This window comes from Panthera onca, chromosome C1 (assembly GCF_046562875.1).
Source record: "Panthera onca isolate mPanOnc1 chromosome C1, mPanOnc1 haplotype 2, whole genome shotgun sequence".
Lineage (NCBI taxonomy): Eukaryota > Metazoa > Chordata > Mammalia > Carnivora > Felidae > Panthera > Panthera onca.
Window position 1 is genome coordinate 176,141,122 of NC_138346.1, and position 18,011 is coordinate 176,159,132.

The following is an 18,011-nucleotide window of genomic DNA, read 5'->3' on the forward strand; positions in this document are numbered from 1 at the left end:
GATCTGCACTATATAATGTGAGAAATTGGATTTGGGAGGAATTATAGCCACAAAATAAAATTCACAATGACCGAAGCTATAATTAATTAAATGAGGTACAGACAATACACTGATTCAGGAAATCGAACCTGTATAGGATTGAAATGAAAATTTCATTTTGAAGAACGTACAGTGAAAGTGAAAATGTAGAAATTAAACACTGTCTACCTGTGGTGCAATAACGATTTAAGTGTCTGTACCCTTGAAGTAGATGGGGTCAGAATAACTGATGAATCCAAACGACAAAATCAGTATCTAAAGGGTCAAAATGAATTCCACTTAGCCCGGCACAGTGACATGTTTGTGTGACATGTTTGATGACACATTTCCCTAGAAGCTAAGACAGCCCTGGCTGGGTGATGAATCTCCCCTTTGCTACCTGCAATGACCTGTATTTTCTGAAATGATCAAGATCTTTTTCAGTGCTGTTAGCAACAAATGAATAGAATGCAAACACCAAATGAACATAGGTTTTGCCATGTGCTTCACCTCCTGTGGGGCATCCCCAAAGTGTGCTGGTCAAGCCATTCTTCCTGGGCACTGTATATCTTAGGCGTATACAAAACTTTAGGGGCCAAAGTAAGTAGCTTTCAAAAACTGACTTTAAAAAGTACCTAAATTGGCCCATAAAACTTCTTTCTAGAAAACACCTCCTTTGTCCTTTTGTGATGTTAGTCATCTCCCAGTCATTGACTACATGGGACACTGGATGCTTAGATATGGTTCGTGCCTCCAAAGGAGGCAAGACATAGTCACTCCCACACATATGTACAGCACAGTGTGCTAAGTTTAATAATAGACTCTATCTACTATGCAGAGGATATGATAATCAGCTTTGCTAGGCCAGTGTCAGAGGGGCTGATACTTAAGTAAAATCATCAAAGTCCAAGGAATGAATGCATCTAGTTGGAGGTGCAGCATGGATAACGTGGTGGGGAAAGTATTTCAGGCAGCTGGGCGTTGGCAGATGGAGAGCAGGGTCTGGAGGTGAGGGCTCGTGGGAACTCTAGTGGTGACCACGGCGGCCTCTTCTTCCCACATCACAGTAAGCTCCTGTGTCCAGGCATGGGTGCTCTCCCCAACTGGATATCCACTGCTTCCCATAGGGCTAATGGGTGTTCTGAGACGTTGCAGAGTTATCTGAATAGCCTCTCAGGGTCGCTGCACGATTTTGGTTTGAACTTACGGCACAGGTGGTTGTAGATCACATTCATTCCGTGACTGTCTAGCAGTTTGCAAGCTGCTTGTGAGGGGCCTGGGGGCAGGAGGACATGACCTTAACTCAGACGTCAGGCTGATGGTCTTCATTCTGAGGTATATGCCCCCTTAGAGGTGCCTAAAGACTTTCAAGAAATGTGCAGCATAGTTTTAGTGGAATCGATTTCTAGCACCTTAACTTCCATGTATGTTCTTTCCTACCATTGATCTCCCCAACAGCTTTCCTGCTGGCAAATTCTCTCCTTCACAGTCTCCCTTCCTCTCCCTCTTTTAAATAACTGTCGCTTTATCAATTTTAAAATTTACACACACTCACACATGCACACACACTTCACAGAAGTACTGGATGATCAATGAATGACTAGGTTCTAGCATAAAAATCGAACACATTAGGATAAAATCCTGTGGGAGAAGTGACCTAGACACAGGAGCTCAAGGGGTTTCTGGAAAATAAAAAAGAATAATGTAAAATTTCCAACTGCTAAGGAAGAACTTGTTTCTACATTTTTCAGATGGATTGTGGTGGGTTTTAAGTAACTGGTATTTAGATCAAATTGGGTACATGCAAAAGAGCAATGTCACAATTTTATTTTAAAATGTCAATATTTACAACATGTTGTTTAAGGTTTCCATGAAGACTTTCAGATGTCAACTTAAAATGTGTGAGGGGGTACAGAGCTTTTTGAAAACCGTTTTAAGGGTATATGAGGAAAAAGTGAGCATGCCTGGCAAGGCATTCCTGGCCCGGGTACTGGATTCTGTTCTTGGGACCAGCACCTATCCCACCCCGCTATCTGTTACCCTCAGGAGTGGGGTCTAGAGTCTAGGACCCAGAGCCCCATTTCAGGGTCCCTGGAGCCTGGGGAGTCTCCTTCCTGGGGACTTGTTACCAGTTCTCAGGGAACCTCACACACAAAAGCCTTCATTCTGCCTATTTTCTCCCATTATTATGTTCAGTGGTCCACTAGAAAGAGATTAGTTCCTTTGAATAGAACCCAAACCCTTAGGAAAACAAGCTTTAGATAAGGAAAGCCACACCTTTAGAAATAAAACTATAGTAGTCTTGATTCTCTCTTTGGAGAGAGAAGTGTTAACCATCTTCCCAGACCAGACCCTGCAGAAGCACGCAGGCCAGTGTTGGGTGGAGAAGGAGCGTGCTCTTTTAGCCTGATGATCCCACCCACCACTTCTGGGCTGTGAGACCTTGGGCAAATTCCTCACCCTCTCTGAGCCTGACTGTGGTACTCATGGAATGAATGTGATCTACTCCCACCTGTGCCTTCAGGTCAAACCAAAATCGCTCAGCGACTCTGAGAGGCTACACAGCTCTGCAACGTCTCAAAACACCCACATCTGGAAGGGGAGATCAAAATGTGATCCTCTTACACTTTTCATAGATTAGAGGAGCTATTTATGAAAATGCCTAACCTAGAGTGCGAAATGTAGTAGACAGCCCATGAGTAATTATTCTGAGTGCTGACTAATAAGTGCTATTTCTTTTACTGCATGTGGGGAAACGAAGGTGAAGAGGTTGGCCATATATCTGGGTGAAGTTTGCAAGCTCCCGAGAGCCAGGCAAATGGAGCAGGCAGCCAGAGTGGTGCAGCAGGGGACGCTTACAAGGACAGAGGGGAAGGCCGGCTAAACGACCGGATATGCAGAAGACTGGAGGACCCGATCTGGTGTTGGTGTTGGGGATAGCTTCTTTGAGACCACAACATCTAAGAGAGGAAATGAAGGCCCAGAAGGAGTTGGGTGGGCACAGAAGGGGAAATACCATTGTGGGCACGGGGGAAGTCCGAAGCAAAGGCCTGGAGGCAGAGATCTCGGGGTGGGGTGGGCTGGGAGTACCACAGTCAGGCTGGAGAGGTAGAGAGGGGCTGTGTGCCAGGCTAAAGGGCTGAGGCTTACTTCCTTTCTTTAAGGGGTTGCCGCTATAGGGTTTAGTCTGGGAATGCCCTGGCCTGCTTCTCAGTTTAAAAATCTCCCAGGGCGCCTGAGTGGCTTAGTCAGTTAAGCGTTCTACTCTTGATCTCAGCTCCGTTCATGATCTCATGGTTCCTGGGATGGAGCCCCACATGGGGCTCTGTGCTGACAGTGTTGGAGTCTGCTCGGGAATCTCTCTCTCCCTCTCCCCGTTCTGGTGTTCTCTTTCTCTTTCTCTCTTTCTCTCTGTCAAAATAAATAAATAAGCATAAAAAAAAAAAAAAAAAGAAATTTCCTGCTGTAGTAAGGAGCAGATAGCAGGTGCACGTCTGGAGATCAGGAAGACCAGTCACTCTTCTAGTCCAGGAGCTCTCAAGTGCACAGAGAAATGTTTGTAAATTCAGGGCCCAGGACAGTGGCTGTTACAGAGTAAGAGTTTGATGCAGTGTTTGTTGAATGAACTGGCCAGTGACTCGGCAAACTAATTTTGCCAAATTTTACATTAACCAGGGCAAAAATGACTGCCGAATGTAGTTTCTCATCAATGTCCCCTTCCATTGTCCCCTCAATGCTCTCAGCAGATCCATGCCTGCAGACAAAGCAGCTGAAAAAGCGATTGCCTGCTAGTGAGCGCAGGAATTGCCCTACGCGTCCCTCCTCACATCCACTTGAACCCCGAACCTTCTGTCTCACCACTGCCCTGCTCCCTGTCTTATTTGTCCTCATAAGTTCCTTGCTGAGCCCTGTTCAGTCTGACAAGTCCCCTTTTATGGTGTGATTTACCTGCCTCCAACCTGGTTTTCTCAGAAGGCGCTTTTCCCTTCTCCGGAGAGGCCGTTCCCACTTGCCCCGGGTAGGTGATCAGACAAGCAGCATGCGGTTGGTTTGTAACAGAACCGCCCAATGGCAACAACAAAAATCCCTTTTCAGTTCACCTCGCCTGGTGGCCCTATCATAGGTACAGTGCGATTTCCCTGAAGCTTTGTGCAATTTTGAGAGTTAGGACCCCATGAGCTATTCCACTTTGGGGCATTTTCTCTAAGACTTGCTTCACAAGTCTGGACCTCAGGGCTTGTCATTATGCTGAGGGACAGCAGGAAAGCAGTTGAGGAGGAGAAATCAATGAAAAGGATTCTTATCATAAGCTCCTTCTCTAATTTGGGGAAACAGAAATCTCTGCATGTTTTCTCAATAAGCACTTCATCAGAAGCCTTCTTATCCTGACAGGCTTCACTCTTTCATAAACACAGCAAGAATAACCTCTGGACGCTGGCCTACCATAGTCAAGTATGAAAATGTGAATTCCACGGGTCACTGTTTGTGCAGCCGCCAGATGTGGATGAAAGGAGAAGGGTGTTTTATTGTGTTTTCTTAAGAAACAGAGAAAGGTCTGTCCTGAGATGGGCCTGCTTCCCTCCCACACAAGTGGCCACCATGTGGCCAGAGGACAGCTAGCTAATTTGCAAGATTAAGCTTTTCCAAATATTTAGAATTGGTCTATTCTGTCTTCAGCTAATAAAATGGATTTCTGCTCCAAAATGGATTTAGGAAGCAGACACAAGAGCTCCTAAGGGCTTGTTGGCAAGTTACCTGTTAACAAGGTCCATCTGTCAAATGGATGTCCAATGGGTAAGCTCTACGTGGATCTCCTCCTTGTCCTCCCAAGGACGCCTACATTCGTGCCTAGGTTCTGCTGAGGACAGATGGAGGCCAGTGCCAGCTGAGGCCGAAAGATGTTCAGGACGTAAGCTTCTGTCCTCTGTCACACGTTCATCCCCTACAAGTGCATAAAGAACAACCATATGTTGAAAAACAAACCCACGCACCAAATGAAAAATCTACATTAATTGCAAATGTCTTTATTCAATTCAATGTTTCATTCACTAATCTAATGTTGAGTGTTTACAATGTGCCAGAGGCTTTAGGTACTAGGGAAATAGATGAAGTAAGATGTAGTCTCTGCCTTAAAGGAGCTTGCAATTTATGTGGGGACACAGAGTTAAAAATCTATAATGTAAAGTACTGTAAAACATGAGCTATAAAAGGAACTTAGGAGAAGGTGGCCCAGAGTCTCTCTGGGGGGAGGGATCAGGGAGTTTCACAGTGGAAGTTACTCTTGAGCGGAGCCTTAGAGAATGAGTAGGAGGTTTCCAATGGGGGAAGTGTTCTCAGGACAAAAGAATAGACCCTTTATGGACAATGCTGTATTCCTGGAGTGACATGTGTTCATGTGGCTGGATTGTGAAGTAGGAGGAAAGGGAGAGGTGGCCCTAAGGAAGTGAGGCAGGCAAGAGCCCAGTCACAGGGGCATTATTCATGCCAATACATTTATATTTATCTGTAGGCAACGAGGGGGGGACACACTGGGGCCATGAAGAATGTTGATTGAAAGCAAAGTGGCCATGTCATAGTGCAAAAGATGGTTTGGAAGTGAGTGAGACAATACATATTTAGTCTAGAAGGTGAAACATACCTGCTGATAATTAACCATAATAAAGGGTAATGAGCTTTAATAGGGTGAGATGGGGCTCTCTCTTTGCCCTTTCAGGTCTGCTCTCCACCCTTCTCTACCACACCCTGCACCATAGGATGCCGATCTGTATGAACTGAGTCCGTGGGTTTCCTAGTCCCTGGATTTAGCTGAGTTCTGCTAATGGAAGCCTGGGTAGGAGATGGAAAAGACAAAGACGAATAAAGTCAAGGTATTATTCTTCAGGGGTTACCTTGACCTTGAGAGAAGTCACAGCTCCTCTCCACACGACCCTTTCCTGCTGAGTTCCAGTAACCTCGCCCTGTCCTCACTCTTTCACACATAGGGGTGTCAAAAGCCTTGCTGACCCATGGACACTGGCTATTTCTTAGAGTTTCCTTACATCCTGCCCACGGATTCCCAAAGAATCCCTTTATTCAATACTTCTGAGTCATGCAGATATGAGCAGGCCGTCTGTTTCGTGCTGGGGCTCTCTACTATTCCAGGTGGCACAGGGGTGGAGTGGGCAGAGCACTTTGGTTCTGCCTGGGGCAGGGAGAAGGAGTCAAGAGCCTTCAGGGCAGGGGCGGCATTTGAGCCCTGTCTTGACCAATGAGATTGAGTGTCCCAGGCATCAAAAGTGTGAAAGGCATTCTGGACTGAAGGAGTAGAATCCACAGATGAATAGCAGAATGCAGGAACTGTGCGTATGCAGGGTGCTGCGGTTGACTGGAGGGGAGGGTGCCTGGAAAGTGAGGTGCGATGCGGTAGACGAGGGGCAGAGATAAAGTAGGTCAGAGGGGAAGAATCTGGAATGCCAGCTTAAGAGTTGTCCCCAGAAAAGGGGCAAGAGTGGTGGCAGCACTGGGAATTGAATTATATGAGGAAGGTGGAAGGGTCTGGGAGTGTTTAGCTTATAGAAAAGGCAGCATGATCATTGTCTTCAGATATGTGAAGGATCTGGATAACAATATGGCAATATGTATTGTGAGTTCATATTTTTTGGCCCAGTAATTCTGTGTCTAGGAATTTAGCCGAAGGAAGTAATCCAAAATGCAGACAGAAACGTTCACTGCTACATTATTTGTAATAGTCAAGAATTGGAAACAACCTAAATGCCTGGTAAAAAGAGAGTTGTTAAATAAATTATGGCAGATCTTTACAATATCATGTGGTTGTTAAAATAAAGTGTATACAAAATTTAAAGGCATGGGAATATACTTTTAATATCATGTTAAGTAAAGAGTAGGATACAGAATGTCTGTACAGAATGATGTCAGGGACGTAAAAATATACGGACAAAATAAAGTTGTGAAACTCTTATTCATAGTTATTGCTGTTGATGAGTTTGTGGGGGAGGGACATTCTCAGGATGTTTCAAAGATCATTTGTAAATAGGAGTTGGGAGGTGGTATATTGTGGAGATGAGTACACAGCCTCTCAAGTGAAAAACAATGAAGGAGCCCGCCCCATTTCAAGATACAGGTTGTGCTGTTTGTTTACCTTCTCCACCTCCTCCACCTCTACCACCTCCTTCACCTCCATCACCACCACCTCTGTGACCTCCACCTCCTCCACCTCTACCACTGCCACCTCCACCATCTTCACCTCCACTACCCCTGCCTCCACGACCTCCTCCACCTCCTGCACCTCCATCACCACCTCCATCACCCCCACCTCTGCCACCTCCTCCACCACCACCTGCATCACCTCCACCTCCTCCACCTCTACCACCTCCTTCACCTCCATCACCACCACCTCTGTGACCTCCACCTCCTCCACCTCTACCACTGCCACCTCCACCATCTTCACCTCCATTACCCCCGCCTCCACGACCTCCTCCACCTCCTGCACCTCCATCACCACCTCCATCACCCCCACCTCTGCCACCTCCTCCACCTCCACCACCTCCTCCACCACCACCTCCGTCATCTCCACCTCCTCCACCTCCACCACCTCCTCCACCATCACCTCCACCTCCTCCACCTCCACCACCTCCTCCACCACCACCTGCATCACCTCCACCTCCTCCACCTCTACCACCTCCTTCGCCTCCATCACCACCACCTCTGTGACCTCCACCTCCTCCACCTCTACCACTGCCACCTCCACCATCTTCACCTCCATTACCCCCGCCTCCATGACCTCCTCCACCTCCTGCACCTCCATCACCACCTCCATCACCCCCACCTCTGCCACCTCCTCCACCTCCACCACCTCCTCCACCTCCACCACCTCCTCCATCACCTCAACCTCCTCCACCTCCTCTACTTCCACCTCTTCCACCTCCATCTCCTCCACCTCCTCCGTGTCTATCATCACCACCTCCTCTACCTCTACTATCTCTATCACCTCCACCTCCACCACTTCCACCTCTGCTACCTCCACCACCACCACCTCCACCTCCACCATCTCCACCATCACCTCCGCCTGCATCGCCACTGCCACCACGAGAACCACTTCTACCAGCAACACCTCTACTTCTGTCACCTCCACCACCTCCACTCCACTGCCTCTACTACCACGACCTCCATCACCACCCCCACCTCTACTATTGCCATGTCCATGACCACCTCCACCTCCACCACCTCCACCACCTCCACCATCTAATTCATTGATCATGTGCATGTATATACCAAGCGTATAACACACATTTCTCTGCATATTTTATCTCTTAATCCTCTCACCTCTGTAAGGCAGGTTTTATTTTTACTCACATTTATCAAACGAGGCAACTGCTCAGAGAAATCAACCAGCTTATCCACGATCACACGGCAAGCACACTTCCAAATTGAAATTTGAACCCGGGTTATCGGACTCCAAACTGTTGTGCCATCCTGCTAGTGCATCACTTCTGTGTAGTCGTATCACTGTCTCCAGTCACATATCATTGAGTAGACGTTTTTTGCAATAATGAACTTCAGTGCTGAAAATGGCACATCTTCTTGGTGTTGGCTCCGTTTATTTATTTATGTTTATGTATTTGTTTTGAGAGAGAGAGTGTGCACAAGCGGGGGAGGCGTATAGAGGGGTGAGATCATCCCAAGCATGCCCCATGCCATCAGCACAGAGCCCCACGTGGGGCTCAAACTCACGAACTGTGAGATCATGACCTGATCCAAAATTGGACGCTTAACCAACTGAGCCACCCAAGGGCCCCGAGAGATATTGGCTGCCTTTAAAGTAGATGATGTCAGTGAGAGAAAGTCCTATGACACTTATTTAATAAAAGCAAAGAACTATAAATAAATAAATACATACATTCATACATACATAAATAAATGTAAATAACTCGTCTTTATTGAGACCTTATCCTGTGCCCAAAAATGTTTTAAGTCTTTTACATGTACTAATTTAATTATTTCAAACACCATATGAGTTTAGGGAGGCTCTGATCTTCATTTTACACGTGAGGACGCGGACTTTACGGAACTTGCCTATGTTCTCACCGCTAGGCAAGATACTGAGCAACAAAGACGAGACATACAGTCCACTGTGTTCCTTACCATTACTGGTTCTGTGTATGCGTCTAATGAAGTGATTTATTTATTTCTGCCCTTAGTGGCTAGAATTCCTCTCAGGGAGATAACAGTCTTTCTTATGAAAATACCTTGATACACTATTTGGGAAGCAAGGCGTTATCAGGAGTTTCCGCAACACAAGAATAGTCAAACCCCTCTGCCTGAGAATGTGAGAGGAATTTAATTTTTGCTCCAGAGAAAGAGAAGGGAGGGGAGGAGCAGAGTGCTGTAGGAGAGAAGAATCGGCTGGGGTGGGGCATGGAATGGCACCTGGTGTTGTGCAGGGAGGCCAAGGAATGTTTAAGAACAGGCTATATACCTTAATGTCGAAGTTCTTAATGTTTTAGATGTAAATCTCTCCCTCCACGATGCCCATAAGTAGTACTATGTTCACAAACTCTGAATGATTTTATTGTGATGATGGTCATTATTATTATCGGCAGAAATTGAGGAAGGGCCCGAATCTCACATTGGGCTCAATGCTGTGTGAAACGGAATCAGCAGATTTAAAATAGCCTAGAATCCTATACGTATGAGCAAGGGTTGCCCCTGGAATTGCAGACCCTGGAGGAGGGCTTCAGACATTCACAGGGGACTCCAGCCATTCCTTTCACGTCTCTCCAGGAACAGAAGCACCAGGGGACACCTGAGTTACCTACTTCAGCAGGTTTAAACCTCCTAACAATCCTATCATTTCTTACTCTGGCCATTTTCTTTCCGAAACAAAGAAACAGAGTTCAGAGAGAGTATGGAACTTTTGGGTCTATGACAATAAGAGAAACCCAGGATTCAAAGCCAGGTTGATTTCAAGTCCCGTGAACTTCCCAGGACTTCTCACGGTCTCACCTGTCTTGGTGTTTTTCTTCTGTGTTGATCCTCTGTGGGAGAGCCTCATAACTTCAGTGGTGGGGATTCTGAATCTCCAGGGCTTAGACCCAATTCAGCAACCAGGGTGGACTTCTGCATCTGGTTCTCAGTAGGGCAAGGGAATCTAGACCACCCCTGTGGGGGTGAGCCAACGACTAATTTAAAGTAGTGATGGGAATCGACCTGAATGGGAGTAGTAATAGTTTCCCAGTCTTAAAAATGTAAAAGTCACTTTTTCCTAGTTTTACGCATGCAAATTTTTATTAAGATCTGCTCAGCCTCATAACAGAATTCTCATCATTTTATAGTATTTTTAAAACTAAAGACGAATACATGTTTATTGTAGAACATGTGTTAACTGAAAATTTCTTTCTGCTCTCCTAAATTGCCTTTTCGTTCCTTTATACACTTTCTTTGGATTTGATTCTTACTTAAATGTATAATAGAGTTGTATCATAGCCTCAAAAAGAGGTGATTATCCGACTATCTTAGCATCTCACTTCTGTAACAACTGTCTTTCTTGGCTCTCCATCTAAAAAGTGAGGAGGAAGTGCATGGGAGCACTTATAATAGAGAACAGTGTTTCCCAAATTGTGTTTTCTGGAAAAATAATCCTATGAGATGTTAATGGATGTTGTGGGGAGGAGAAAGGCTCAAATGACTTGGAGAATGCTGTATTAAATTTAAAAAATAATGGTTTCTAAATTGCAGCTGAACGACAGGATTTTCTATAGGCTTTGGGGTTAACAGGGATTAAGGCTTCTCTAGAAAAAGGTAGAGGAAGACAGATAACCTTTACTGAGCACTCAGGAGCCTGTGTCCTTTGGGCAACCCTGGTGTGAAGGGAAGAATATGGGACAGGGTAGCTAGAGGCCTCTCTTTCTCTTAGTTTGCCTCTGATGTGCGTTATGACCTTGGGCCAACTCCAGCCATCCAATCGTTGGTAAAATAAACAAGGATATGTTTGAGGTGGGGGTTAAAGGATGCATGATATTTTGATATGAGGAGCAGAGATGGTCCAGGTGGAGACAACTGAATGGGCAAAGTACAAGGCACTTTCCTACCCAGAGTGATAGGAAACCAAATAATTCTTCCCCTGTTTTGTAACAACTCTACCCTGCGAGTAGAAAAGGCAACTGGCGTATTTATTTCTGAGAGATAGACCTTCACATTCTTTTCATTTGTTTTAATGTTGAGAAACCCACCTGCCTTTTCCTAAGTGTTCCTGCCCACATAGGTAGACCACATCATAAAAATTCATGTTTGAAATAAGAAACCTCACTACTTCCCTCATTTTGACAGCCAGACTTTGGGTTTATGGAGAAATTACAGATGAATGTCTTCAAAATCCAGTGAAGGACTTTTATGGCCTGTTCCTTGAATGGCAGGTCTAGAATTTTCATACATGGCTTATTTTTACTAATTGTATAAAACATCTATGCACACTTGTTAGAAAAGTGTTTGTTTTATTAAGAGCAAAAACAGCATGAACCAGAACATTATTTGGATTCTAATTGTGAAATAAGTTACTCACTAAAAAAAAAAAGTCTCAAATTTGCAGCAGATCAACATTTCAATTCACCACCATTTCGTATCGTTGGAGCTGCAGAAATGACTACAGTAGGCATTGTGCTATCAAGGAGCTCACAGTTTGTGGGGAGACAGACTACGACACAGCTGAAGATGATAACACAGTGCCCCCGAAGCGACGCTTGTGTCCACAACAAAAACCCTACAGATCTCAAAGGGAAGAATAATGGTCTTGCTTATGGAGACTTAGGCAGCTTCACAGACGTGGTATTTGAACTGCTTCATGTAGCCGAATAGGATTTTGTCTCTAAGAGGAAGGACATAGAGGCAATGCTACTCCGAGAAGCCTTCCTGACGTCCATAACCAAATCAATTTCTTCCACGATTACTCTCATAAACAGTATTCTGATCCTGTGTCGCATGTACAACCTCCGATGTTTCTGGTTTTTTGTACCATTTTTTGGTTCCCGTTTGTCTAGTTAATCTGGTTAATGTTAGATTATAGGCCTCTGAGAGCAGGGATCATGTCTTTCTTTTTTCTCACTACTTGGAACCCAGACCAACATGAACAAAGACAAAGAAGCAGGAGGTAAGGGCATTTTAGGGGAATGCACAGTAGTTCATTCAGCATGGCTAGAGTAGGATGCAGAGAGGAATCAGAGACTGGAAAAACCTTGAGCCAAAATGCGTTCGCTTGTAGCTACCAATTTCGAACTAAAGTAACCAGATGAAAGTGAGTTAGCCAACCAGCATTCCTAAATAGCCAGTTTGACTCCCCCCCCCAACCCCCCCCCCCCCCGCAACCCACCTAATTAATCTATTGTTTCCAGTGTCCCATGATTAAAAGTCATTGTTTACTCCAAAGCCAGGTAGTCGGGCCTCAGAGCTTTTTTTCAAAAATTCTTTTGGGGGTGCCTGGATGGCTCAGTCAGTTGAATGTCCAGCCTCGGCTCAGGTCATGATCTCGCGGTTCGTGAGTTTGAGCCCCGCGTCAGGCTCTGTGCTGTCAGCGTCCCCCTTCTCTGTCTGCCCCCCTACCCCCCGCTTGCACTCTTTTTCTCTCAAAAATAAAATACACATTAAAAACAATAAGTAAATAAAGTAAAAAACTCCTCTTGGTTCAAAGACCTCTCATTCTGTCTACTCATTCAGAGTGAAGAGGAACTTTGGGATAACACAATCCTTCTCAGGCTCCCAAGTCAAGTTCGATGTACTGCCTCGCAGAATCCTGGAACCTCTGGACTGGAAGGGACATCAGTTGGAGAAATTGAGGCTCAGGTTGAGGAAGTGACTTGCCGGGGACCACACAGCCAGGCAGGAGCAAAGCTGGGCCTGGAGCCCAGATGTATGCGACTCCACTCCCATCTCGTCATCCCCTGCTTTTCTGAAGCCACTTGTCTTTCATTCAGCAAACTTCTGCACTTCCAGGCTTCCTGCCCCAGAAGAGTTTCCTGTTTTACCTCCAAAGCCATCAGCAGCCCTCGGGCCCCTGCCAAACATCTGGCACTTGACAGGGATGTTCCCTGCTTCCCCCTCTCTGCAGGGTGCTGAAGGGGTGGGTCGTGAATTATGCCTTGATTCCATCCAGCTAAGCAGAGTGTAAATAAACAGAAGCGTGGAGAGCATGTGTGTAGATGGATAGCCAGCGTTATGTATCCCTTTCTGTGCGGCTATCTGCAGGAGAGTCCTGGCAGCCCATCTCTGGGGATGCCTCAGGCTTCACCTCTCCCCTCGGCGGGGGCTCCCTGAGCCCCGGCCACTCTCTGTGCCCTCCATTTCTACCCCTCAAAACTCTCTCTTAACTCTCCCGTGATACGGAACTGCATATACGCCCCACAACATGCCATATTCTTTCATGTGCTGCTTTTTCATTCTTGCTTTGTCCTTTGTTGGGCGTTCTCTCTCCTGATTTGTGGGCCTTTAAGAAAGCTCAGTTGAAGAGGAACTTCGGTGAAGCGTCCTTGATTCCTCCAAACTTAAGAGCTGCTTCACCTGTTCTCATTCTGCTCGTTCAACCACTTTATACTTTCATTGTAGCATTTATCTTACTGGATTACGCTTGTCCATCTCCCCCACCAAGAATATAATATTGATACCTACAATGTATTAAATTTTTGTTTTCGTTTTATTTAAATCCAAATTAATTAAGATGCAGTACAGCAATGATTTCAGGAGTAGAATTCAGTGATTCACCACTTACATAGGACACCCAGTGCTTATCCCAACAAGTGGCCTCCTTAATTCCCATCACATATTTAGCCCGACCCCATCTTCCTTATCCATTCACCTGTTGATGCACATTTGGGCTCTTCCTATGCTTTGGCTATTGTTGATAGCACTGCTATAGACATTGGGGTGCATGTGCCCCTTCAAAGCAGCATTTTTGTATCCTTTGGATAAATACCTAGTAGTGCAATTGCTGGGTCATAGGGTAACTCTATTTTTAATTTTTTGAGGAACCTCCACGCTGTTCTCCAGAGTGGCTGCACCAGTTTGCATTCCCATCAACAGTGCATAAGTGTTGCTCTTTCTCTGCATCCTCGCCAACATCTGTTGTTTCCTGAGTTGTTAATTTTAGCCACTCTGATAGGTGTGATGTGGTATCTCATTGTGGTTTTGATTTGTATTTCCCTGATGATGAGTGATATTGGGCATCTTTTCATTTGTCTATTAGTCATCTGGATGTCGTCTCTGGAAAGTGTTCACGTCTTTTTCCCATTTCTTCACTGGATTATTTGTTTTTCAGGTGTTGAGTTTGATAAGTTCTTTATAGATATATTGGAAAGTAATCTGAAGTACCATTTGCAGTTTTTTGCATCGGAGGTTGTACATGCGACACATTGGAAATTTATCTGATGTACCATTTGCAAATATCTTCTCCCATTCTGCCAGTTGCCTTTTATGTAATACCTACAATTTAATAAGCACAGACAGTGTGCTAGGAAATGTGTTTAGAATTTCACTCATGTTGCTGTGGTTAATCTTTGGAATAACCTTGTGAGTCTGGTGCCCTAATTTGGGTTTCTTGCAAAGCCAAGCCTGGTACGAGACTTGGGTACCAGTACAGGGGATCCCAAGAAGAACGAGTGAGGGAACAGAGAGAGGGAGACAGGGAAGGAGGAAGAAGCAAAATAAGTTTGTGTTTTTGAGGTCTCTGCAGTAGGCAATGGGGGTTCAGTTCTGTCTCCTAGAAAAGTGGGCAGCTGAAACATTTATCCACCAGAGACATCTGCTTTAGCAGATAGCCCCATTTTGCAGGTGAGGGAACCAAGGCTTCTGCCTTTAAAGCTTGGGCTCTTCACTAGCATAACTAGAGTCTGAGTGCCCTAAAGGCATGGATCATGCTTCCTTAGTCGCTGCAGCTTTAAGACCTACCAAAGGCTCAGCACCTTATGGGAACTTAGAAGGTGAGAGCTGAGTAAGCAAAGGCATTGGCAGAGTGGTAATTTGGGGATTTGCAGGGTTGATTCTTTCTTCAAACATTCATCCAATTTACGATAAGCAACTCAAGGAGCTTATAGCCAAGAAGGGAAGGCAGATAGTAAACAAGTATTAAAAAAAAAAAAAAAAAAGATCTGATGAGTGTTTCAAAAGTAGAACTGTGTGTTATGGGAACAGAGAAGGAGGCTCATCTAGTTTAATGGTCAGAAAGGCCTTTTAGGGAAAATGAGATTTATCCTCGTAAGTTGTGGGGGAGGTGGGTGAGTGGAGAAGAGCATGTTAAGAAGGGCTGGAAGCATGGAGAGGTTGAGGAACTAAGGGCAGACAGTATAGCTGTTGGGTGGTGGGAGTGCAAGAGATGACTGGTTATAATAACTAAGGCTGGAGAAGTTGATGGGACCAGATTATGGAGGACTACATTGTAAGCCAAGTTAGGAAAGACGATTCCTTTTTTTTTTTTTTTTTTTTTAAGATTGAGCCTTATGACTTTTTTTTAAAATGTTTTTTTCATTCTTTATTTATTTTGAGAGAGGCAGAGATACAGAGCGTGAGCAGGGGAGGGGCAGAGAGAGAGGGAGACAGAGAATCCCAAGCAGGCCTTGCATTGTCAGCTTGGAGCCCCACGTGGAGCTCGGATCCACGAACCTTGAGATCATGACCTGAGTGGAAGTCAAGAGTTGGATGCTTAACCGATGGAGCCACCCAGATGCCCCTAGGAAAGACCGTTCTGATTATGGTAAAAAAAAAAAAAAAAAAAAAAAAAAAAAAGAAAGAAAGAAAAGAAAAGAAAAAAAAAAAGGATCAGGGCAAAGCAGGCTGGGAAATGGGAAGCCTGGGTAGGGGGCTGTTGGGTAATGTCTGGTGGAAACATAATGGTAGCATAGCTAGGGTCCGTACGGTGGTGGGGTTGAGAAGTAGATGGATTCTGGAGATATGTCTGAGGTTGAGTGGTTAGGGCTTGTTGGTAGACTGGAGGGACGTGAAGAGAGGGTAACATCAAAGATGAGTTTCAGGATTCTGGATTGAACAGCCAGACAGTGGCAGGCGGTAGTATTATATTCCCTGAGATTGGGAGCACGGCGGGGACAAGGTTAGGTGATGGAAGGGGGTGGGATCTATCTTAATCATGCTGAACTTGAGAAGCCCGTGGAATATTTTGGGGAATTGATGACAAGTCCACAGGCCCGAGGGTCAAGAGTCAAGACATAAAGGAAGGCACAGGTGGCCCATACAGAGCAAAATTTCAGGAGGCACTCACTCTCAGTGCCCTGCAGAGGTAGGGTCAGCACTTGAGAGTGAGTGTGTCCTTAAACTGTGCACCCTAGGTTCCTTGCCTGCCTCTCCCCGGTGCTGGCCCTGTCTGAGCCACAGGAGAGGGTTCCTGCTGGAGTTAGCAGTTTGGATAATTTCAGCATACAGGTGATGGAGCGGACATTTACTATTGTTTAGCTTCCCAGTATTGATTTCTACTTCCTAACAGTACTTAATTTCATTTTGGGGAATTTGTGTCCTCTATTGTGTGTGTGTCTTGACTGGACATTGTGGGAAGTAAGTGCTTGCCTCCCACAATAGAAACCTAAGAGGACTGGAAGCACAGCCTGTGACCATTAGCGTCCGTTGTGCTGGGTGTGAATCCACATGTAATGGCTCTAGGTAAACATTAAGCAAGGTGTTCAAAGAAGAAAATGAATAACCTCAGGTAGGTCACGTAAGTTTGCTAGCTTATCTTTCTGTCTTCATGTGGTGTCCCTCTTGCCCTTTTCAATGCTGACAGAAGAAAACATCTCTCTTCTCTAGACTGTGTTGTGTGAGAATTTGAAATGTGTATTTGTTGAAGCAATTTTTGTTAGGCTCGGGGGAGCTCCTGAAGCTATTTTAGGGCTGGGGTTAGGGTGGGGTGGGGGCGTAGGGACCAGTTATGGGAGGGGGCACCTAGAGTCTGAGAATAAGACACCATTGGAAGCAGATCAGAGACAACGAAAGGAACTACCAGATCCGTGGTGACACGGTTGGAAACTGCTGGATCAAGCCACACCTGAAGTGAATTGTGTTAGCAGGTGAAAGGGTATGTGTGTTGCTACAACAAAGACTCTCCAGCAAGAGGACTTAGATAAGATAGGAGCTTGTTTCTGTCTCCTATCACAATGCGGAGATAAGAGGTCCAGGGCCGCCAGACTAGCTCTGCCATTCGCAGCAGGTGGCTTCCCTTTCTGGGGAAGAGCAAAAGAAGCTATGGAGAGCAATTTAGTTTCTCTTTTAAGGAAGTGACCCGAGAATTGCACTCCTCTCCGTCACTTACGGTTTGCTGCAGGATCACGTGCGGATGCAAGGCAGGCTGGGAAGTGTAGTCTCTGGAGTGTGCGTGGAAGAGAGGAGCATAGGCTGTGTCTGTCACTTGGAGACTGGGAGCTCTGTGACTGAGAGACTAGGTATTAGGAGTATCGGTCAGGTTAAGGGAGGCAGCGGGAGGGAAATAACGTGAGATTATACCGTGTGCCAGCTACTCTTCTCTGTCCTTTATGTATCTTCGATCCTTTAATCCTTTCTTTTTCTTTCTGTCCAGGTTGCAGGTGAGGAAGCGGGGCTGGTACATAGAAAAGTCACGTGGCTGCCATACGACCCGGGTCCTTCTGGTTTGAGAGCCCTTGTCCTCCGCACTCCGTGCCCGCTGTGGCACCATGGTGTTGAGGTGCGTGATGGTGTAAGAATTAACGGGGCAGCGGGGGACCGGGGACGATTGGCAGTGGGGAGCGGCATAGGGTGTGAGAGCAGGGAACAAGAAGGCCACCTGTGGTGTGTGTGTGCGTGTGTGTGTGTGTGTGTGTGATATGTGTATGGTGTGCGTTGTGTGTTGTGTATACTGTGTGTTGTATGTGTTTGTGCGGTGTGTGGATGGTGTACGTTGTGATATATGTGTGTTGTGCATTGTGTATAGTGTATATGTGTTGTGTGTGTGTGTTGTGTGGCATGTGTCATGTGTGTGTCGCGTGTGTTGTGCA